The sequence below is a fragment of the Panthera tigris genome, chromosome A3, assembly GCF_018350195.1.
Source record: "Panthera tigris isolate Pti1 chromosome A3, P.tigris_Pti1_mat1.1, whole genome shotgun sequence".
Classification (NCBI taxonomy): Eukaryota; Metazoa; Chordata; class Mammalia; order Carnivora; family Felidae; genus Panthera; species Panthera tigris.
The window spans coordinates 4,508,523-4,532,706 of record NC_056662.1 but is presented as its reverse complement, the minus strand read 5'-3'; the positions used below and the strand labels follow the sequence as shown (position 1 = coordinate 4,532,706).

At 54.2% G+C, this 24,184-nt stretch overlaps 1 long non-coding RNA gene across 1 annotated transcript; it reads left to right on the top strand.

The window, feature by feature from the left end:
- The first annotated feature begins 942 nt into the window (after nucleotides 1-942).
- LOC122236930 lies at nucleotides 943-9,734 on the top strand. Its single transcript, XR_006215107.1, has 2 exons — nucleotides 943-1,075; nucleotides 9,370-9,734. It is a non-coding gene; the product is annotated as an uncharacterized LOC122236930 (long non-coding RNA).
- Nucleotides 9,735-24,184: the final 14,450 nt, after the last annotated feature.

The window sequence follows — 24,184 nt, the reverse complement described above, 5'->3', positions numbered from 1 at the left end:
TTTAAAGGCTTCTAGACTCTCTCATCTGGAATTTGCAATCGCTTGGGACGGGCTGAGGTTTACTCCTGCATTAGCAGCAGAGATTGCATGGCCTGGTTTAACAAGTCTCTTTGCTGATCCTGTGAGGCCGTTGTGTCCTAGACCCTGAACTGCCCAGCGAGAGGCCAACACAGCAGGTCCCTGTCCTCGCAGGTTCTCTCGTAGAGAGCAGAGGTGTCCCAGGGAGGGGCGTCTGGGGCACAGGGTCTGGATGAAAGCCCCTTCTGAGACGGCGGGGAATTTCAAAGGAGGACAGAGAGCCGGGAGGCTCCCCAGAGGGGCGGCTCGGTTGTCTGGAAGGATGGGTGGAAAGCCCTCCAGGCAGAGAGGCCTGGAGAAGGGACATTCCAGGCACGAGTTAAGCCATGTGCAACTCGGGGCACCAGGCTGGCTCAGTTGTAGAGCATGAGACTCTTGATCTCAAGGTTGTGAGTTTGAGCCCTGTGTTGGGTGTAGAGATTACCTAACATCTTTAAAAAAAAAAAAAAAAATCACGTGCAATTCAAAGAACCGGGAACTCTGGGAATAAGACACCGCTCGGATCACCAAGGGCTCATGAGCCAGCTGAAGGTTGGGTTCATCGTGAAGGAGAGAGGAAAGCCTTGGAAGGGTTAAGAGAGGGGCGACAAGGGCAGGTGAGGGATGAATTGGGGTCAGGGCACAGAGGGCATCGGCTTGAGGAGCTGGTGGCAGGGAGAATTCGCTGATGGCACAGGCAAGAAATAATGGCAGTCTGGTTCAGGGCAGCAACCCGGGATGGGGGAGATAGGGCTGGAACCAGGAAACATTTCCAAACCAGCGCCCCGCCCCCCCACCCTGGTGTGACAGGTGAGGAAGAGAAACACACTAGCCATCATCCCCAGGACTCTACGCCCGGAGCTGGCTGGCCGGCTGGCTGCTGAGGACTTCGCGTGAGACCTGGGATTGGACTTTCATCGGCAAAGACCACACTGGGAGCAGCGAGAGAACCGGTTCGTGGTGGGGGAAGAAGATCGTGAACTTGGTTTCTTCAAGATGAGGGATGATGCCTACGCAGGTAGGGACAGAAGCTCGGGACACGCACTGAACAAGAGATGCCGAGGACCCGGGAACGGGTGTGGCGGGAGCCGGAGAGGAGTCTGAGTGAGCCAGCCTGTCACACGTCTGCGGGGGGGGGGGGGACAGCTGGGACAGGACGCATGGCAACCCGGCCCAGGAGAGGGTGGCTGTGCCTGAGGACAAGAAGCCACTGCTCCGGGACACGGGACAGGGTCCCGGGGAAGGATTTGGGGGAGGGGAAATGGGTGTGCCTCCTGGGATGGGAGAGAACAAGCAGGCTGGTGAGACGGTGAGGGGACTAGGGGGTCGAGCGGGAGCTTGGGTTCGGACGGGCCGCCCGGGACCACCTGAGGCCGTGTTTCGACCGCGCAGCCCTGAGTTTCCCAGGCAGCGGGAAGGAGCGGTTCTTCCCAGAGGCCTTGGGCACCAGGTGGTAGACGGGCTGGGGTCTGGGGGCAGCTCAGGAGTGAGTCCACAGCACCTGGACGTCCACACCCACAGCGGCACCCGGGCAGCGGAGCATGGTGGCAGTGTGACCTCAGGCAAGCCACATGATGCTGTCTGGCCTCAGTTTCCTCTGGTGTCAAATGGGGATAATGTTATCCCCTCCCTGCCAGGCTCCTGCCCTGCCCACACGCCTGTCTCCCCATCCAGCGTGGGCTCCCAGCGGCCAGGTGTCTGTCGTTGCGTCCCCCCGTCCATCCCACGCTGCCTCGGGCACACACAGCCACAGGAGAACAGAGGGAGGGTTCTAAGACAGGCTCGCTCAGCACTGTGACCGTGTGGCCCTCCTGGGCACTCCATTACCATTAGGCGGGCACACGGCACCTGCTCCATTCAGCCTTCCCAGGTGACTTTTTTGAAGGGGCCCATTTACAAAGTTCCAGCTCCTGTTTGCACCAGTTAAAGTGCACAGAAAAAGGGACCCCATCAACATCAACTGGGCTGCTTCCAACTTCTCTAAAAGCCCGATTTCCCATTCGACAGAAATTACTCCTGGTCCTGCCGTGGACCACTGTTATTTGACTCAGAGTATAATTTCACGGCATTAGCAAAAATGATCCCTTTTACAGGTCTATAAACGCCCTTGGCCCACAAAACAGTCTTGACCTTCAGAGAGACAGAGATTTCACGGTGTGTATGGGGGGGGCGGCGGGGCCTCTCACCTGAGACCCTCCCGGGGCAGGGAGGCTCCTTGGGGTGGAGAGCAATCTGCAGTGACCTTCGGGGCCCCCTCGCTGGGGGCCCGCCAGAAGCTGTGTGTGTTTCTGCGTTGATCTTCTATCACAACGTACTTTTCCATTTGGTCAGGCAATCATCGGGTGTCTTCCTGGAGCAGGTGTTGAGACCCAGGTAACCCTTGGCTACCTGGGCGCCCCTCCTGCCGCTCCTCCTGACCGGGGCTGTCTGTGGGGTCTCCTGAAGGTGGTGGGGGCGGGTAGCAGCATCTCAGAGTGCTTTCTGGGGCGGCCTTTTTCCCTTCGGAGAAATTTCGTAGCTTCACTACCTTAAGGGAAAACGTGGAGGGAAGCCAGTGAGGGTAAGGAGGGGAAAGATGGGGGGACGTCTCCTTTTCATCGCAGGGACAGATTCCCGCCCCCCTCCTCCCCAGGGAGGTCCCCAAGGCTCGGCCAGGAGGTCTGGACGCAGGCTACTGTCTGCGTGCGCGGGGAGGGCGCACAGAGCGGGAGGCTCAGGCGGCGGAGGCCTTCGGCAGTCATTGCCAGGAGCTAATGCGAGGCATAAATCATCTGTCAGCTTACGGAGTGACTTTCAAAGTTGTTGGAATGGAATAATTAAAAGAAATTGATATCGTAAGAGAAAGCCACGTCCGCCGTCGCAAGGCCTTGCCTCGCTGACAGCTCGTTGCCACGCGCACAGCATTACCAGCAAGGCCGCGGGACGCAGTGCTCCCTCTGCTCGGCACTCAGGGCTCTGGCGACGCCCTCCCGAGGCACCTTCCCCAGCGCCCGGGAGAGCTGGGCCGCACCGGCCACGGCCTGTGGGCAGGCTTCCCGCGGGTGGGCAGCAAGAGGAGTGGAGAAAGCCTCCCGTGGCTCATCAGCTCGCCACCACCAGGAACAGACCTAACCGAACCCAGGTGATCGGTGATGACCGATGAACCCCGGCCCCCAAACCCGCCACCACGTCTTTTCGTCAGCTTGCCTCTCGGAGACGTAGAAATGAAGTCCATCCAGGCCACCGGCTCAATAGCCAGGAGCTGCTGGACGGGAGCCCCCTGTGCTGTCCAAAGTGGGAGCTACAGGGTAAGCCAGTGGGTGCCAGGGCAGAACTGAGAGAGACCTTCTCTCTCTGAGCGCCCCCAGCCAGCCTCACCCCTCCTTCCACGCGAGGAGAGGGTGGCCTTGTTAAGGTCTGCTCTATAACAGGCACTGGTGTGGTTCCGTTTTGACCCATTAATCTTGCAGCAACCCTCTCCCTTAGCTTCTCTTATGAAGCCTCCTGGAGCAGATGGGGAAACTGAGGTCCAGAGAATTCAGTAACTAGATCAAGTTCACACCAGCCAGAGAGGGTAGAAGTGGACCTGATCCGAGGCCGCCCGAACTTGCCCCGAAGGACGGGTCATAGGAGACCACGAAGGGCGAATACTCCGGAAAAGCTAACCTGCAGATGGGCAGGGATGAACCAGAAGAAGAGCGTGTCCGTCAGGAGGCCCCGCCTTGGTGCTGAGGTCGTCCCAGCTCTGATCCTGGATCCGGCACTTTCCAGCTGAGGGGCCTGGAGCCGGGTACTTGACCGCTTGATCGCCATCCTTAGCTGGACGTCCGATTCGGGGTTGTCGACATTGTGCCCGGCCTCCAGCCAGCCCTTGGTGAGCCCAGGTGCTGGGACGATGGCCGCCCTCTTGGCGTAAGGATGCCCCCGCCTCCCTCAAGCCCCGGGACCCAGGCGTATTCCGCCTTCTCTCTCAGGGTCTTGCAAGTGGGAGAAGCCCTCTGGGGGAGCCAGGGCGCACCCTGGCTCTCCCAGAAACGAGGCCCACTTCACGCTGGGATGAGCTGGGTGCCCCTTTCTTCCCTTACTTTGCAAACGCTATGCCGCGCTCCAAGCGTCTCTCGGAAAACTCAGCAGTTTCTTATTTAGGGTCGGGCTTGACTTGGTTCTTGCTTCTCTGAACTGTGACTAGCCGGTCGCCTCCCCAGGGGACTCGGCCAGCTGCCCTCACGGGCTGCTTTTTCTTCTGTGGCCTTGTTTTCCGTCTTGAACATGGCTCCTGGGTCCGCCTGGATTCTCTGCTCCGGGCCTCAACTCTGGCCTCGCCTGCTGAATCACACCAAAGAGAAACAAAATAGGTGGCCGTTGAGAATTCCGTCTGTCTTCGATTCACATTTTTATAAACGTATCTGTGCGTCCAGGGCAGGCATGTCGATGGGCCGTGGAGATGAAGGTCCCCCTCAAACGCACATAACACCGCGGGCACTTTTGGGGAGTCGCTGGTACCCTACAGGCATTGCCCTTGAATCCCGTGATCTTTGCTGCAGACGCTAAGAAGAGCAGGTCCGCCTAAAGAGCAAAGCCTCTCGAATTTGTATTGGCTCCTGTCTACCAGTTGTCAGGGTCCAGGGTTGAAGTCCGGTAAAATGCCTCACTCGGGAAACCTTGGACACTCAGCAGACCATTTATTTATCTCTGGGCCTGACCCATGCGTTCCAAAGCTCAAGCCGTTGGGGAAAACAGGCTTGGAAAAATGCATATCCCACCCGCCCCCAATATCTCAGGCTAACAAGTTGGCCCTTCAGCAAGTATCCCATTGTCCAAATCGTGCGGACACCTCCATGATGCTCCCCCTTCATCGGCGCGTATAAAACATCCCCTATGCTTCCTATATGCGCCCGTGACCTCATCTTTCCTGCACAGTCCACTTGCTTTCAATGGACCCAGTCACAAGCCGGAACCATTTGACTCCAGCATTTCCTAGCGGACCATCTGTTGGTCGGAATCAGCGCGCAAGCCCCGCTTTGCCGGTGGCGGTACCTCCACAGCGGCACCGCCCGCCGCCCTGGTCCCCCCGCACCTCTCCCCTTCCCTCCTCTGCCGTCCTCACCCCGGGAGCTCCCGCGAGTGCCCTGTGGGAGCTGCCGGGAGACGGTCATAAACCCGGCTCTGTTCTCCGGCAGTTTCAGGCCCAGCCGGGCCCAGACCCGCCTTTTCTTCCTTAAAGGTCACAAAATCTAATTAGAACGATTGCTAACTGTATATTCTCGTTGTCGGTAAGCCTCAAATAATAAAAATCAGACCAAATGAGACTAATCAAGGGAGATGGAAAATCGATGTCATATTTGTTCCAAGTAATTTCCTTTTAGAAGAGAAAGGGCTCTTAGGAGTGGTTTGCGAATTTAAAAGATGTTTACGGTTGCATCTAGACATCGGAACATCAAAGTCAACCCCAAACGGAATTTCGCTGGATGATCTCTCTCTTTATTCCCGGAAAAGCCAGGGCGGTGTGGTATAAAGGCTAAAACGGGGCGACAGCCTTTCTTGGGTCTGCTTTAAGCAGTCCTGGCTTTGCCAAAAACAAAACAAAAAAAAAATTGAAAAAGGGATCCCTTAAGACAGGAGCAGAAGGTCGGTAATACATGAAATTCTTTTCCCTTTCTTCAATATTTTTCTGAGTAGTTGCTTTCAACTGAATGCACACTTAAGAAAAAGCCCTAAATAATAAGAGAACAGAGATAAGCAAGGCATAGCAAAGAAGAGAACCGAAATCGTTCTTCAAATAACATATCCTTTTGCCCAGGATCCCCCTCGAGATAGTGGTTAATGACACCAGATAAGCACCCCGTTCTCCATTTGGTTCTGCGTATGCGTTCATGACAATGGGAGGGATCTGTACCAAGACGACCCGGTTGATCTGCTTCGCCGTGATTCCTTCGCGCTTCCCCAAGAGCCGGAAAGGAGCCCCCTTAGAGGCGAGGCATCCTTAGCATCACACCCCGATCACAAGTAAACAAGCACCAGGCACCCACAGTGGCCAGCCTCCAGAGCAACAGCTGTCCCTCTTATAATTAGAAATTCCCCAGTGGAATCCAAATAGACCCAGGCTAAAGTTAAGTTCTTGGCCTCTTGTTCTGCAAAGTCTGACCTACCGCGTGTGGATCCAATCATGCCTTGGGCACACACGTCTTCTGTTGGCACGGAATGGGGGGCACGCTCCCTCGCCCGTTGCCCCTCAAACCACAGGAGACATCCACTGGATGCACATAGATCCTTGAGTCCATTTCAGAGAAAAGTTACCTGTTTGGGGCTTTGGCCAATTGTCTTTTATTTCTGCCTCAGTCCATCTGGATGATTCTTCTTCTTCACTGTTGGTCTCAGAGAGGCTGTAGCTACGCCATCTTGGATCGCCTGGAAACATATCCACAGAAAGCTTGGAACGCACGCCCTCCTGCCCCTTGGCCCACAGACCTCACGACAAGTCCGGCCCTGCCTGAGACATGTTTGCTATTTCGATGACACGGTGGGCATGTTGTTTTTTGCATCATGAGATTTCCTCCCTTCTGGCAGGTTCTACCGCAGAAGGGAGCACTGTCGAAACAGGTTTACCTGTTCCCCTAACTGGATCTCAATTATGTATTCGCATGGACAGTTCATAGTTAGACCCCTGTGGATTTCTGTTCCCCTTTACTATCAATCCACCTCGTTAGCCACGGAATTTCCAAGCTCCAGTCCCTGCTACATATGCTCAGAGCCACTGAGCTCACATCGCTCATGGTAGGAGAGCACTCTGCCCCTGCTAGGTGGAGTGGGTCCTGCTTCTCCAGTGTCCCAAAGGGTACACGCTTAACTTCTCCTTTCTAATAGCTCTGGTGGGGCGGCAAGTGTGAGCCGTCTGTCTGCCTCCTGGCCACATCCTTGCGTAAAATGACAGGCATTTCCTAGAGAGTGGGTCTTTTTTAGGGAACCCTGGCACTGGCAACCACCTGGCCCAACTGGCCCCCGATCCTCGGTCGTTGGAAGGGCTCTGCTCCAGGCAGCTGTGACCACTCCCCATCTTACTGGGAGGAGGCTTCACCCAAGGCTGCCGCCATATTTCCTCTTTGTCATCCTCCACCGTGCCGAGATCATGAGGATGAGCATGATCCTGAACTGGAGCAAAGTTTATTCTTCTACTGAAGAAATCAGAATCAACACCGTGGAACCTGTTAACCACCCCTCCACCTACCGCCCACCTTACAAAGGTATTCACTCGGACAAATTAATTAGTGCAAATAAAATGTGGAAACCGCCTAAATCTTTCCTTTCTTTCAAGAAAAGTCCCAGGGAGACTTTACTGGGCAACACGTTGGAAGACCAGTTCTAATGGCTTCACGAACTTGAAAGTACTAAAATGGAATATTTTTTTTCTTAAAAGCACCATAATTCAGTCTTGTCACTAATTCAGACAGTGTGTCCCCCAATTAGGAAGGTTAAACCATACATCACACTCTGCATATAAATTGCCAGATAAAACAGAATCATCTGGGTGGTTGGTAGCCAAGAGATGACATTATTTTCTTCAACTTGTTCAACCGAAAGAAAGAGAAAATCCAGTCCAATTTAAAAGTAACAACTTTTGAAAGAGATTTTATTTATTTCGTGACCAATAAAAAATGAAACGCCTTTCTTCTTTAGCCACCTGGCCCTTTGGGGAAATCGTGTTTCTGCAAAACCTCAAAACTGAAAGGCAGAAAATGTTATTTAATCCACAGATTTCCAGAGAACCAGGGATCAACCAGAAAGAACACTTCTGCACCGGGGGGTGGTTATTTTGCCGATGGGGAGGGGTCCCTCCTGCGACTTGAGGTTGGATTCGGAATTTTCCATCAAGGCACGATCCCAAATCTGAGCCCTTGAGATGTGTCAGACAGAAGGGTACTTCCATTACTGCTGTTCTCAAGGGAGAAATCCATGTTCTTGTTGGCTCCCAGAGGGGATGAGGGGGTCTGGGGGCCGGTGGTGGGTGGATCACTGTAATGTCCTTGTTTCAAGACCACTGGGGGGGCAGGTCACCTTTGACGCAAACCCTTCTCTCGGCTTCCTCTGTGGCCAGGCAGCTCATGCTAACCGCCAAGGCGTCAGGACTCCTGCGGGCTCACTGCAGAGCAGCAATTTTCTTTTGCTTTGCTTTGATTTTCTCCATCCTGGCAATTGAAGACAAACCAAGAAAGCCATTTTCTTCTCCACCAGTCAAAACACCTTTGCCATTTTGTCAGTTTCTGTGCTTGCCTTTTCCCCCCGATCCCAAGGTGGGGCAAGAGATGCCCAGACTTCCACCTCCACGTTCCCCTTCACTAAAAGGAGCCACGTCAACACCCTACACCCAACAGCCAACACTTCATGCACCCGTGTGGACCGGGTGGTGTTCTAGGTGCTGTGCGGGGGGTCAGTGGTGGGAGAGACGAGAGAGCCAGGCTGCTCTCCGCTCCAGAAGACGGGGCACACGTTACAGGTGGGGTTTGGTAACCTCAGATCGGGAGGAGGGCTCAGGGTTGGGGAGTCTTTGCGAACTTACTTTGGGAATTCGCACTTAAGCCGGCAAGAAAGTACTTCCCAGCCTGCTCCCCAACTTCAGTCACGTGCACGCTGTGATTTTCCCCGTATCATTTAATGTTTAAAGTTGACTAAAGTCATTTCACTTTTACTTTTAAGTTTATTTATTTATTTTGACAGAGTGCCAGTGGTGGGGGGCAGGGTGGAGGGGCAGAGACAGAGGAAGAGAGAGAGAATCCCAAGCAGGCTCCACACTGTCAGCACAGAGCCCGACGTGGGGCTCGAGCTCACCAACCGGGAGATCATGACCTGAGCCCGAGTCAGACGCTTAGCCGACGGAGCCACCCAGGTGCCCCAAAATCAATTCACTTTTTAAACTTGGCCTCATCCTAAGCAATAATATCCTTGAAATCGCTCCCCAGATGGCCTAGATATTCCTCCCTAACACGCGTTAAGATTAGCCTAACCTTTAAGCAAAAGTACACTCACACGTGTTCCACCTAAAACCTTCCTGGGCAGCGCTCGGGGCGTGTGCGTCACGGAGCACTGGAGGACAGAGCACGGTCCCGGCCAACTGGAGTAGCAGTAGCTTCTCTTAGCCTGGGACAGCTTGAACTCGGGCTCAGACCCAGGAAAGCAAGTGGCCTTTTGGGGGACAGTGAGTTTCACCAAAGCCGGGAGTCTGAGCTGCTAAGGGCTCAAAGCCTCCCCTCCTCATCTAAGAATGACATCAGGGGACAGATCATCTGGGGGAAACTCACGTTCCCATCCCACTCAAGACCCCTGCCTTTGTCTTCCCAGCTGGAAGAATCAGCCCTGCGATTTTCTGCCCCTCTGCCCACTGATTGACCCACATTTACAGCTCGTTAGTGCCCCACACTCCGACCCTGGCACATTTCTGTTCTCGTGCAGTCTCTTCCTCTTGGTGGAATTCAAAGACAAGAGAAGGAAAGCAAAACGGGGAAGTCTGTCTCAAAGAAAGAAATAAGCAGTAAGAAATGGCCGATTCCTTGGGAGGACTGCCCTCCCAGGGAGGAGAAAGAAAAGCCGACTTAACCGGTCCCCGGCGACCGGTTGGCACCTCGTTGTCCCCCAGCCTTGCCTAAAGACAGCTCCAACAACACCCCTCTGTGTGCAGTGAATAAATAAATAAATCAGAGGAATCATCTTAGCCTCGACGACATCTCTGTGGTAACTTCTTTGTTGGTAAAATGTCACCATCAGTTTGTGCACTAAAATTCAAGATGAATCGCGTCGCTCATTCGTGTAACAAGCTAGGTCTAGCTGGCTGCTCGAAAGGAATCCTTTTTTTCCTTTTCTTCCCCCAAAAGCATAAACCTGCAGAGCACGAAGACCGAGTCTGGCTCAACAGACTGGGGACAGAACACTCAACAAACCATGGAAACTCTGTAGGGGAATAGACTCTTGCAAGGTGCCGAAAACCTGGCCGTGCTGGGCAGGATCTCAGGGTGAGAGGCTGTGGGGCTCGAAGGGACAGTTTGCTGGGTGTGCTGGGTGACATATCTGAATCCTGGAATGTCGGTCCGCGCCACCGAAACGGACGGTGGAACTGATTCTGCCCCTTCCCTTCGGCACAGTGTTAAAGCACAGCGCGAGGGCTTTCTCCAGGCTGTTGCTTCCATCAATGAAGGAGAAGGGACCCAGGGCTGTTAGATGATCAGGTTAGTAACAGATGAATAATCTGTCACTGTCAGGCTGTCTGGAAAGCCGGCCAAGCAGACACTGAAACAGGATGCGAGCCTTAGGCGGGGTGGAGAGGAGGTGCCCAGAGTTGTCCTGCGCCCCTGGAACCCTGCAGGGCCAGGCTGATTCTGCCCAGAAGTTACCCAGGCTCCCCTTTCGACGCTCAGCTGAACGTGTCCCCCATGGCCATGGAGTCACTACCACTCCCCCAAAGATTGGCAAAGAGAGCCGTCTTTGGCCCTCGCCCTTCCTCTGTGTTCAAAGTTAGTATTGCCCAAGATCTCATGGCGCTACACCGTTTGAGGCCCCAAGGAGATAAGAGGACTGAGCCCCAGACTCGGGAGGAAGCAGCAGGTGCTGCAGAGGCGCTGGGAGGAAGGGCTGGAGTCAGTCCCGCTCTGCACCCTGCCCGCCCAGCTGCCCCCGGCCCGTGACGTGCTCCGAGCTTCTCTCCTCCTCCGCGGAGGGGAGCGGGGGGATGAGGCGATCTGAGGCTCCTGTGATTCCTAAAGGGTTGTGATTCTTTGACCCTTTGACTGAAGACTCCTTCTTGTCCAGCTGAGCCCCTGAGGTCCGGCGTCTCTATCCTTGGTTTCCCAGTACCTGGACGCCAAGACTTTGGTGGCCTCCAGATCCACTACCAGTAAGGGTGCCAATAGCTCGGGGAGGTCTGCCGCTGGATTAGCAGAAGGGCAAAATGCACAGCATCCCGAAGGATCCCCGCTTCCTCTTCCGGAGCTTCACGGGGCACATCCTTGGGGATGTCTGCACGGAAGACGGGAGAAACCGGGATTCTCGCGGCTGTGCCCGATGAGGCCACCACCCTGTATGGGAAGAGCCAGGGTTCCTTTGGGCAAACTTTTCGGGCTCCTGTGTTCTTTGCTCTCCTCCCTGCCCAGATGGTGAGTTTGCTGGGGGAATAAGATGAGGCCTCTGTCCACACCTCCCTGGAGCCTGGGCCCACCCCCTCCCGGTTCCTTGACGCGATTCATGCTGAGAGCCGCCCTGGCGTCCCCTGTGGGGTAAATAGCGGAGGTGATTGACAGGGGTGAGACATGTAATCCGTGGGCTTGAGAACTTTCCATCACAGCACCACGCTGCGGTGCTCAGAAACCTACCCCCCGTGGCCCTAGCCCTAAGCCCCGGGGCTCCGTCCCTTGTCTGTGAGGGATGAGATGTGATGTCACATATTTTCTTAACAAACCGAGAGAGAGGGGGAGAGAGGGAGAACCCAGCCCAGGATGTCACTCAGAGGCAAGAGTTCAAATAAACACATTTCTCCTTTTCCTTCATTCATAAAAGGAAGCCAGTTACAGCTCCAGTCGGGCAGAACCCAGGGTTCCGCCCTCGCCAAACAGGCCAGCAGCCTGGGAATTAGCGGGATGGCTGGAGTTTCACCAAATCTGCGGAAGAGCTGTTGGCCCCGGGTGAGAGTATCCCCGAAGCCCAGAGGCTGTTGGCTGGAGAGCACTGCCGCCCTTGACCTGACCTTGGGTCTCAGGGCAGACTCTGAGGTTGTGTTCTCTCTTTCCTTTTTGTTTGGTCCTGGACTCTCCCCGGAGAGAATGAACATGTCCCCATTTTTACTAGGGCTTTCCTCGATGTCCATTTAAAGAATAGTCTGGTGAGGGGCGCCTGGGTGGCTCAGTCGGTTGGGTGACCGACTTCACTTGGGTCATGATCTCATAGATTGTGAGTTCGAGCTCCACGTCAGGCTCTGTGTGGACAGCTCGGAGCCTGGAGCCTGCTTCGGGTTCTGCGTCTCCCTCTCTCTCTGCCCCTCTCCCACTCACGTTCTGTCTCTCCTTCAAAAATCCTTTGAAAGAAAATAAAGAATAGTCTGGCGAAAGAGGCAAACGTAGCACGTGACCTGGGATCGCATCCTGGGCCCAGTCGCTAGTAATCATGACGTGGCGGTCCTCAACGGTCTGGGGACAGCCACATCTGTCCCACATCTGGGCTACAGATTAGAGTCAACTTTTGGAGGGTGTGCTGATGATCACGGGGTCAGGGAGGAGAATGCCCGTGTGTCTGTCTGCTCCTTCCCTTCCAGTGATTTCGCAAACACACGCACAAGTACAGATAAAGCAACGAGGTAAAACAAACAACAGTCAATCTCGGGATGAGGATGTGGGTGACCATCAACTTTTCTGGGCGTTTGGCCTTATTTTCCTAATAAATCAGGTGGGCTTTGCATTAGCTGCTCCCCGGGGCCACGCCTATGCTGAGCTGGTGAACATTCTAGGGGCGGGCTCACCTACTTGGTTCTTGTACTGCAGAGTACAAGCCTAAGCCATGCACCAGCCACCAGTGGGGAACAGGAAACACCTTCAGGGATGCACACGCCCCTGCCCGCAGCAGAGAAGGCGGAAAAGACTCACCAGCTCTTGGTTTGCAACCTCCCCGGCGTGGCGTCACCAGCCAGCACCATCTACACTCGCCTCTGTCGCCATAGCCTCGAGTATGCTCGTCGCCCAAGGTCTAATTACGCTCCTTCCCAAGAACATGATGAGGCGCTAACCCGGGGCCCGTGGAAGAATCTCCTACGTTGAGAAGGACTAAGCATAAGAAGTGGAGAGGCCACGAGACAGTCGCTGCCTTTCTCATCTCCTGTGTCCAGTGTTCTCGTCTGCAAAGCCACTCTGTCATCTCTGAGGTCTCCTTCCTGCTCTCACGACCTGTGATTTTTATCTAGGGAGACCTGTTGGCCATTAGAAGGATCCAGTCCTGAGATGCATGACACTAAGAGACGCTGTGGTGTCTCCACCCACGGAGATGCGACCAGATAAATTGGTAATACGAACATCGCCATTACAGTAAAAGCTAGTTTACCTGACAGGCACTCACGCAGAAGTTTCAGGCCAAGGAGGGTCGGTATTCTGAGGGGTGACCCGAGGCTTCGAAACCTCCAAAGAATGACCCCATTATGCTGAGTGGGGTCCTGACGTGCGTCCGAGTTGGAGGTTGTGCGTGGGGCATGGCAGGTCAGAGAGAGAATCAGCCCTGGGCGTCTGGAGATGGGAGCCCAGTGTCTCCTGGACGAGCCGACGGGGCTGGACTGTCTCCATCTCTCGGAAACGTAAAGGCTTTACCCACCCAAGATGGGGGCAGGGGAGGGAGGCACCGAATAATCTCCTATAGTCCCTCCCGGTTTTCAGACCCATAGCTCCTCTAGCCTTCGGTCTGCTGGATTAATCCTCTTGGTTCCACGTAAGTCAGATGTGACTGGGCTTCAAGAGACCCCAGGCTAACAGGGCGCACTCTGGTACGGTGAACAAACATCAGACTCACGGGGCCATCGTCCCGGGTCATCAGCTGGATCAGAAAGCATGCTTTCTCTCGCGTTTCCTTCTGCCTCTTGGTTTCCTTTAAGCTCACGGCTCTTCAACATCAAAAGCTACTCCCAAAGCTGATCATTTTACATTTGTCCACCTTCGGCAAACATCTTTGCAAAAGGCCTTTTAAGATGACTGTTGGTTTTGGTAGTACCTTTCGTAGGGTATTAAGACGGTCAGGCTAGGAAAACAAAGAGCGACCTTGAAGGATGGGCTATCCCATACCAGCAGGAAGGTCTTAGTAGAAACCGCCAGTACCCGGGAAGCGACCGGGCGGCCCAGTGGCTGTGACCTTCCCAGGCTTTGGGAGAAGGAGGCTTCCGTGCAGCATGGAATATCCGAGGGCTGTCAGGTGCCCAACAGCCAAGACGTGGTTCCATGGGACTCCTGCAAGAAACGCCATTCCTGCACAAACTTTCACCGTGTCCCAACAGGACCTGGGGGACTGAAGAGGGAAGTGAAAAGCACAGACACAAACGTCCCCCCGCCCCAGGTCATCTGAAAAGAGAGGCACACGTACATCAGGAGAGGCAGCAAAATGCAGCGAGCAGCGGACCTCCAGAGACTCAGGACATGCCCACGAGATGGGAAGCTGCGTGAGGCCAGGGTCTTTCATAAAGTCAGGCTCCCGGAGGTACGAGTTGCCTTCAGTAAAACTCCCCATTTTTAGGTGTGTACTTCTTTGAGTTTTGGCAAATGCATACAGTCCCGTTCCCACCACCACAATCAAGACGTAGAAGATTTCTGTCATCCTCAACGTTTCCCGTGCCCTCTCTAGCCAACCCCCTCTGGGCAACCCGTGATCTGGTTTCTGCCCCTATGGCTTGCCTCGCCCCAAAGAGCACGTAAGTGGCACCAGTGTGCCCCCCCCTTTTGTGTCTGGCGTGACGCTTCCGAGGGCCTTCCACATCACTGCACGCGTGAGCGATCCACTCCTTTTTATCGCTGAGCACCATTCGCCAGCCGCGCCATGATTCGCCCGCTCACTAGTGAATGGACGTTTGGGCTGCTTCCGTTTGTTCAGCGATGATGAGCGAACGTTCAGGTGCAGGTTTTTGTGTGGAACTAAGTTTCCATCTCATCGGGGTGGAAGAGCTGGCAGGAGGATGGCTGGGTCAGGTGGTGAGCGAACACGTGACGTTCGAGGAAACCGGCCGGCTGTCCTCCAAAGTGGCTCTACCGTTTTGCCTTCCCAGTAGCGATGACTGAGAGTAGAGTTGCTCTTTCCAGCAACACGGCCCCTGGTATTAAGTTTCCGGTGTTTTGGTTTTAAATCTTAGCTATTCTAATGAGTGTGTAGTGACATCTCATTTTCATTTTTAATTTGAATTTCCCTAATGACTAATGATGTTGGACATCTTTTCAAAATGTGCTTATGGTCTCATTATCTTTTTTGATTAAGAGTCCGTTCAAATCTTTTGCCCATTTAAACACTTGTGTTGTTTTCTTCTTGAGCTGTAAAAATTCTTTATATAGTTTGGATTCGAGCCCTTTAGTGGCCACGTAAATCTCTTCTTCCAGCCTGGGGCTTATCTTTGTGTGATTTTAACGGCGTCTTTCCAAGAACAGAAGCTTCTATGTTTTGATGAAATCTAACTGATCAACTGTTTTCTACCATGGCTCATGCGTTTTGTGTCCTATTTAAATAATCTGCCTCCAATCCAAGGTCGCAAAGAATTTCTCCTATTTTTTTTCTCTCAAAGACGTTCTATAGTTTGGGGTTTTACATGTAGGTCTGCAATCCATTTCAAGTGAATTTTTGTACATAGTAAGAAGTACAGGTAAAGGTGGCTTTTTTGTGTGTGCTTTAGGGGTTTGAGGGGTTTGGGGACGTATCCAAAAACGTTCTGGCACTACTTGTAGAAATGCCGTCTTTTCCAAACTATCTGTTCCATCGATCCGGGAATCTGTTCGTCCACCAGCGACACACGATCTCGATGACCGTGTTTCACAGTAAGTCTTGAAATCAGGTAATATTAGTGCTCCAACCCTACGCTTCTTTTTTCAAAATCGTCTTGGTGCTTGGTCCTTTGCGTCTGTATACATTTGTCAATTTCTTTGGAAAAAAAACAAAAGCCTGCCAGGATAAGGGCAAGAGTCTTTTGTTCCTGTTGAATTCCTAGCGCCTCGAACAGTGCCTGGCACATATCGGTAAACGAGAAACATTTTGGAATGTAAGAAGGAGTGGATAGAACACGGGGAGGGGGGGACCCAGTCAACATATGGTACATATAGGAGGGGAGGCATTCAGAAGGTCATAGAAGATGGTAGAACTACTTTGGCAAACGCTCTGGCAGTTTCTTAAAGCAATGGATGTGCATGTACCCCATGACCCAGCAATTCCACTCCTAGGCGTTTCTCCGGGGGAATGAAAACATATGTGCACAAAAACCCTGAGCCAGAATGTTCCTAGAAGGTTTATTCACATTAGCTCCAAGCTGGAGACCACCCAGATGTTCATCAACTCATCGGCGGGTAGCCCAAACGTGGAATAGTCACACCGTGGAATACTATTCAACAATAAAAAGAGAGGATGTACGGAAACACACTACCAAATGGTTAGGTCTCAAAAACATCATGGCGAGCAAAAGAAGGCAGACACCAAAACGTGCATACCATATGCTCCCACTTAGATGAGATTCTAAAATAGGTAAAACCAACCTATGATGCAGAAATCAGGTCAGTGGCCGCCTCCGGGAAGAAGTGACTGAGAAAAGGAACGAGGGAAATTTCTGGGATGACGGAAGCGTTCCGTGTCTTGTTCCGCACCCTTGGAAACAGGCTGAGATCGCTGAGATGTAAACATTTCACTGCATGTAAGTTGACGCACCGACTGAAATTTTTTAACTTAAAAAAAAAAAAAATCGCGGTAATTTCTTCTTCAAAGGAAGCAATTCCGGAGCCCACAGGGCTGAGAGGGAGCAAAGACTGGTCACCCACCAGAGTGCCGCGAACCAGGATCTCCGTTCTGAGCGGCAGAAACTACAGCTGGGGACGGGGTGGAGAGGGGCGAGGTCTTCTGGGCTTAGCTCCTGGCTGACCTCGCCGTTGTCCCCTGCCCACATACTCACGATGCTCTGTTCTCCTCCACAAACACTTGCCACCGCAGGGAGGCCGCCAGGAGAAGCCAGAGGTCAACTAGAAAGATCCCAACAAGGGGTCACGGTTCTTGGCAGTAGCCCAGTGGCCGTGAGCGTCCGAACGTTAACCTCATGAGTATCTACGTGCAAGGAGCTGCCATGGCAGCGGGAGCCCCTGGGGTGCGCTCAGGGTGCCTGTTTCATCCCGGCACAGTACAGGGGGGGCTTCCCTCGTCAACCATCTCCTTGGACGGGGGCGCGGGACAGCAGTGCCGCGTGAGCATCCAGGAGTCGTGAGCAGCCCTGAAGCGTCACAAAGCCTGCAGGACCCACTCAGCGTGTGGGTCCAGAACCACAGAGCTTCCTGGTCCGCACGGAATGTGGCCGGCGCTCGCTTCTCAGGTAGGTGAAGGGCACACAGTGCGAGATGACCGGCATCTGATGGATAGAGGCGGATGAATGAAAAACTGGATTGGGCCTGGGACAGAATTCAGGGGAAAAGGTAAGAGGTGGAGGAAGGGTGAACGTGGATTACGTCCACCGTCCACAGCTCTGTCTTCTCACATGGGACGCAGCCGGCTTTCAAGAAGATGGATATTTTTGAGGCTAAGTGAGAAGGGCAAACCCCGAGGAGAACACAGAGGACCCACGTTTGGGTAGGTAAGCGCTGACTCCCCAAACCCAAGTTTGGGAAGGCCTTCGCTCGAGATGATATTTGGAAATCACATTCGCAAATCAGCTGTCCGCTTTTCATGTAGTATCTTACTAAGTCTCTGGATTTAAAACCTACTGAAAAGCCTACCCCCCACCCAGCACGCCATCGGAATAACGCGTATGAATTAAAATTCTCTCCAACGCAAGCATTTTTTAATTAGATTGAGACCTTGGAACCTGGTGACTGTATTTCTTCTCTGAGTGCCGTCTGGGTGATTACAAGAAGCTGAAATGGAGAAATATTGGAAAGAAGATTGGCAAAGAAGGAAGACTGAGATGGCCCTTGGCATGTCCTAGGTTCTCAACTGCCCACCCAATCTGAAGTTCCCAAAGTGAAGAAGCTCTCAGACCCCCCTGAGTTCTCACAGAGTAACAACTTGGCATCCGGCTTCTTGGCAAAGTCCGAGAGATACAACCACTTAATGAGATTTGAATGTATTTCTGTACTTGTGATTCTCCATGGGTAATCTGTAAAGGAAAGAGCAATTTTCTTTTCGTCTTCATTATTTTTTGAAAGATCATTGAGTCTATGTTCTATTAAAGCTTCTTTCAAATCACAGGGCATGTCTAAGATGTCAGATAAGATTTCAAGGTCAAGAGAAGGACTTCTTCTTTTTTTTTTTTTTTTGGACACACTGAGAGGATGCTGGGAACGTCTTCAGAACCCTGATGACTGAGCGGCCTGGGGAACCTGGCACTTCACCAGGACACCTGCCCGGGGGCCCCTTCGCCGTGGTCCTCAGAGGCGCCAGGTGGCACTCTGCAAGGGGGTACCGAAGTGAAGAGCGAGAGGGAGAAGCCAGCAAGAAGAGAGAAGCACAAAGAAGGGAAGGAAAAGGCGAGCGGAGAGTTTGGGGGAGGCTGGGAGAGAAGGGATGGCAGGAAGGGCCAGGCAGGCGGGAGGCAGGGGGGTGGAAAGCCAGAGCAGCTCCGGGAAGGAAACGCAATGGAGGCCGCAGAGACGGTCATGGAAACTCAGCCACCAACAGAACCGCATTTACTGGTTCTGGCGAACTGGGACCCGAGGGGAGGACAGAGGTTTTCAGTCTGACTCCGGACGAGATTTTTGAGTCTTCACTGTGTTGGGACAAGACAATCCAAGGAAAAGGCTACCCAGGTCCCCGTCCACGGACCCCGGCCCCTTTGGCCTGTGCCACCAAGGAGCTGTGAACCTCGATCGAGAACTGGCAACACCCTTTGTTTCCCCCCCACCCCCGCCCGGGGATGGCGGTGTCTGGCTGACTTAACCCAGCGGGACTGCCACCGCCCCGCCACCGCCACCGGGGACAGAGGCGGGCAGCGTTGGGGAAGCAGTGCACACAGGTGGCAGGGGGCATGGCGCTTCCCCACCTCCTGCCCCTTTCATTTGAATTTGCTTTTTAGGACAGAGTCGCACCAACCGCTCCCCCAGGGGCAAGCCTGGGTCAGCTCGTGGGGCCTGTGTCTGCCCTCAGACCGAGTCGGTCTTAGAACAGGACGCCCCAGGGGTTGGGCCAAATCATTTCCAAAGCCCAATCGTTCCTCAATGCAGCGACTCTTTTGTAAAAAGGAATTGAGACAGAGGAGCCCCAGCCCCACCCCCACTCAAGGGAACCTCAGACATCCCGGGCAGAGTCAGCCTTTGCCAAAACTCAGCACTTCCCCCAGAAAGGTGCGTGGGTGACCGCGTTGTCTGGCTCACCTTTGCAGAGAGCAGGAGGCAGCCTGAGACACAGAAAGCACTGAAAGGTCATAAGACTGACGAGAACAGCACAGTATCTGGGCCAGACCTCAGAGCAATTGCTTTTCTCCGCTGAAGATTCAACAAATAAATCAGCCAGATGACAATGGATGGAGGGAGCAGAAATCCATGCGCCGCCCTGTGGCATCGGGGGCGGCCACAGAACGCAGCCGAAATGCAGGATGAAAGACGCGAGACCAATAGCCACGAACGCCAACAAGTGCAGGGCCGGGGCAGGAATGGCCATCTTGGTCCCTGGGACAAGAAGGCTTGGGGGTTTGGGGACGGTGGGGAGTTGGGTCCGTGAATGCGTTTGTGCGTTACCGCTGCTTGTGCGAAGCACCCCACGGCCCAGAAATTCATTACAACCATTTGATGTATTAGCAAATTGGATAAATAACAAGACACGATTTGTTAAAGACTGTCCAGACAGAAAACGATTTGTTAAAGACTGTCCAGAGAGAAAACGAAGCAGAGTCAGTCAACCACAAGGTGATAAGAAGGCAGGCAGCGCTCTGACTCCACCGAGCTCTCAAAGGGCCGGAGGTTTCGAAGGAAGGGAAAAGGGTGGAACCCGTGAGAAAGGTCGCTGGCTGTAAAACCGAGGGGTCCCCTCGGGCCGAAGATCCGGGGAGTCTGAGCACGGATGGGACAACGGCTGCCTGCCGAAGATTTGAAACGTTGAAAACTCGCTGGCCGCCTTGGGAGAGGCCTACGAACCCGCCCCCCTGTTGTGAAAAATCAAACATTTTTCTTGCCTTGCTGTTTTTTAAATAAGAACTGTTTCTCGGGGAAATTGAATCGTTGATGAGGGAGTGTTTCTCTTCATAGCAGTCCTTCAGTTAATTAATAAAGAAGACACAGTGGGCCTAGAATATCACCATTTGCAACGAAGCCCTGGGGACACCGTCAGCAACCTCGAGACTGCAAAAAATTCCGCAGCCGTGGACCAGGTTCCTTCAACCCACAAACTGCAGGGACGGAGAATCTATAGATTAAGAGCTTACATGCTGTATCGACCAAGCAACCCATCACGATGCGTGGACCTTATTTGGATCCTGGCTTGAACTGGCTGTCTTCTAAAGTTACGGGCTGATGAGGAAAATCTGGACACGCCCTGGGTATTTGAGGAGTTGCTCATTTTTTAGGTGCGCCGATGGTATCGGGGTCACGGTTTTCGAGGAGGTACACGGAAATATCCACGATGTTTGGCGTTTCCTTCAAAATAATCCGTGGGTGGGAGAACGGGTGGCGGGGAGATGAAAACAAGATGGGCCATGAGTCGGTAATTGCTGGAGATGGTGAGGGCTCCGTGGGGGGTTGTGACACTCTTCCCTCTGCTTGCGCATGTGACTGGTACTTACCTTGTTAAAGAAATAAAACAATCTAGGAAGTGGGGACGTGTACGGTGAGGTCACCTCACGCCCGAAACTTGTAAAATCCGCGGTTGGTTAAACACTGCCAACTGCTCGGTAGTCAAGACGTGCTTGAGTGATGGTGTCGGGACAGTGAGGGTCCCGGCAGGCCGTTCCGAAGGCGGTGGGCCTCTGATGCCACCCGCTGTCCCCCACAAAGTCCCGGGGGCCAAGATGGCGAGCCGCCCCACCGAGCCAAGCCAGCCTGCGTCCGCGCCCACGGGAGTGGTGGCAAAGCCTCACCGCACACGGCTGCTGGTGTGCAAAGAGCTGAAATTTGCACCCAGACTCGCCGTCCTCGATTCCCCAGGAAAACCGTGGTTTGGAGGATCAAAGCCTTTTCCCAACCCAGCCAGCCCGCTGGCTCCCGGGAGTCAGCCCTCGTCCCGGCCCCGGCTCTGGCAAACATGAGTGGCTGCTTGGAGACCCGGGCTGTCGGGACGACTAAATCATACCCCCCACGTTTCCCAAACACTTCCTTTCGTTTCTTCCTATCAGAGATGCTCTCCACAAATACCAAGGTATCGATTTTCCAATTGATCGGGGTAGAGAATGCCTCATACAGTTATGACTCTTGACAAGCTGGGAATAAAAAGCCGATCATAATGAGTTCATTTACTTTGCTTGATTATATTACTTTATAACACAATGTGTATACCATCACCCTTTCAAGGACGCCTCCCCTCTAAGCAGCCAGCTCTTAATGATGCTGCTGGTTAATGCTGAAATCCATCTTGCCGCATGATGTGTGAATTTAAAAATCATCCTTAGTGGGCCTCTCTCTCTCTCTCTCTCTTTTTAAATGCCATTGCCATGCTATGGAATCTTTCCTGCACCGAGGACGACTTGATTGATAGAATGAGAACCACTCAGATTCGGGTATAGGGTTTATAGAGGGTGTTTGTTGATGAATGATGGAGGGCGGGCGGGGGGGGGGGGGAAATGCAGTGAAAGCCTAATTGTGGGTTATAAATATGCTGTATTTTCCCTATTGATTATATGACACAGAAATGAAAAGGATTACCTTATTAGGTCATATTTAGCCATAAGTGCGTCCTGTGTGCTTCAGCTTGGGACACTTGCGAGAGACTGACTAATGATTTGAGATGAAGAGTGAGGTCTGTTCGGGGCTCCAGACGGTCCAAGCACTGTCCCCGTTCCTACGCAGATGCCTTTCATGAGCCCTCATAGAGATTCTCTGTTCTGCCCAGCCCCCGATGGCTGTGCAGAGACCCTCCTGTGCGTTCTCTCAGCAAATTAGGGCACAAAGACTAAATAGTCTTCTGTCTGAGGAGCTGCACGGCTGGCTCATCCTTTTCCGTAAGTTTTTGGGGGCAAGGTCTGGAGTCGAGTGGTAACCAAAGGAGGCTGACGCTTCTTAAAATAAAACGCCTCACAAGGAAACTGCAGCTCCCCAGGACTCCCCGGGAAACGAATCGGGGCTGGGGGCGGGGGCTCCGGGTGTCGCCCGCGGTGACCCGGAGGACCGCAGAGCGTGGCCCCGTGGAGCACCACAGAGGTTTGTTGTTAATCTTCTTGGGTAACTCGTTTACCAGAACGGATCGTGCCCTCGCAGTGTATATCGAACGCGGTCAGTTCTTCCCTGATGAGTGAGGTCGGCCTTCCGCCTCCTTCTGGGGCCCGGTGCCCCCCTGAGCTGCTTGCGTCTCACTCTGACCAGCATGGTCGGCCTCTTCCTCCGTGACCGTGGCTCGGTGGCCCGAGGCCCCCGCATGGAACAGCACCCTGCCGACGCGTGTTCTCCTGGGAGAGCCAGAGCGAGCGGTCAAGGGGCCGATGCCAGGGTCGTGCCGGGAAGGTGCCAGGGAAGGGGGGTCCAGGACATAGGTGGTAGCAGCTTTTTATCACGACCAGCCGGTTTCCTGCACCTGAGATCTCTGGCCGGCCTCGCTCGCTCCCTCTGTGCCTAGACAGCCACGTGGGCTTCCTTTGATTTGCCTCTGAATTCCTCCTCTCTGTTCTAGACTGAGGCCCGCGAGTGCCCGACGGACCGGAGCGAGGGGACCATATGTGGCCCGCTCTGCCGCACCTGCCGTCACTCCCCTCCGTCCTCTTCCCGGGGGACGGGTCGGCGAGGCGGGGGGTGGGCTTCTGTGCCTCGTGCTCCTCGGGTGCGACCTGGCCAAATGAGCTGTGCCAGCGGCTAAGTGGCGACCCTGAGACGGGGGGGGGTCTCATTCTGGCCCTGCCATTCCTTCTCCGTGCGACCCTGCACGTCACATTCTCCGCCTCTTGGAGCCTCAGTATCCACCTCTGGCCTACGGGGCCGCAGCCCTTACTCCACACGAGTTGGGGTCAAAAGAGAGAGACCCTTGCAAACTCAGCACTTCTGGAAGGGGCTCCGGAAGGGGAGCGATCTGTCTCCCCGCTCATATGGGCGAGGCGCTACCGGGCTTCGATTTTGGCCGAGGTGTTTAATGGTCACTTCTGCTAACGGCCTGCCTTTAACGTCCCCTCTGTCCTTATTCATCCCTGGCTTTCCGAGCTGCCACGGAAACCTCTCTAGGCAAAACAGTAAACGTGAATGATAAGTCGGAGCCAGGTTCGTTCTCAGTAACATATAACTTGGCCACAAAAGCAATTACTTAATGCAGTGCTCCCGGGAGGGGCGGGGTGGGGGTGGGGGGTGGCGAGCTCACCAGGGAGGCGACTGTGTGCCAGGCCCGGGCGGGCACTTCATCTTCTCGCTGGTGCGCGTGGATCCCAGAGGTGCGCAGTCTCCTCCACCCCGTTCGTCCCCACCTGCAAGTCACGGGCCCTTATTCCATCCCCCCGCCGTAGACAAGGCCACCGTTGGCCGTCACACCTCCTCGGGGCTCTGAGCCTCTCTGCCAGTGGCCGCAGGTGGAGGATGGATTCTTCGGCAAACTTGGCCAGTGGGCGTGTCCTGTTTACCTCCTGCACCGTGGCGTCGACAGAAAATGGTGCCAGGGTACTTGGTGGGGTGTCCGGCCCATCCGTGGGCCGCAGAAGGGACCCAAGCCGCAAGATGGCCCGGGAAGGGCCTCTGGCTCTGACCCAGGCAGAACCCCGGGCCCTGTGGAAGGACCGGAAGACCCTTGTGGCACCTCGGCTCTTCTTTGCAAGGCCTCGAGGCCTCCTGCCTGTCTGCCTCCCCCAGCTTAGAGGGGAGGGCCAGTGAAGGAGCCCCCTGTGCGGAATGGGCCCACCTTTTCAAAGTCCCTTCCAGCTCCATCACCCCTCCGGGCTCGCCGGGCCTTGGACCAGGCTGGAGACGCAGAGGGGTGACAGGACACAGTCTGCCAGCGGCCACAGCTGCCCCCGCCCCGGCCCCCCAACATTTGGGAAAGGAATAGATGGACGGAACGTGGCTCTTGGGCCAGTCCTCTGCGCCCCTCCTACCCAAGTCTCATCCCTGAAACGGCAGAGATTACGCCAGACGTTCTTTCCCCGGATCACTATGTTCTAGTGGTTCATGCAGCAACTCGCCTTCGAGAAGACTCCGCGAAGCCAGACGCTGGGAAAATTGAGACCCAGCCGTGCTCCAGCTCGGACAGAGCTCCTCTGGGCCACCACCTGGAGGGCATGACGCAGGGGACTCATCAGACAAACCGACAAGGCAAAGCGTTGGAGTCTGCGGGCCCCTTGGCTGGGTTCTACTCCCTG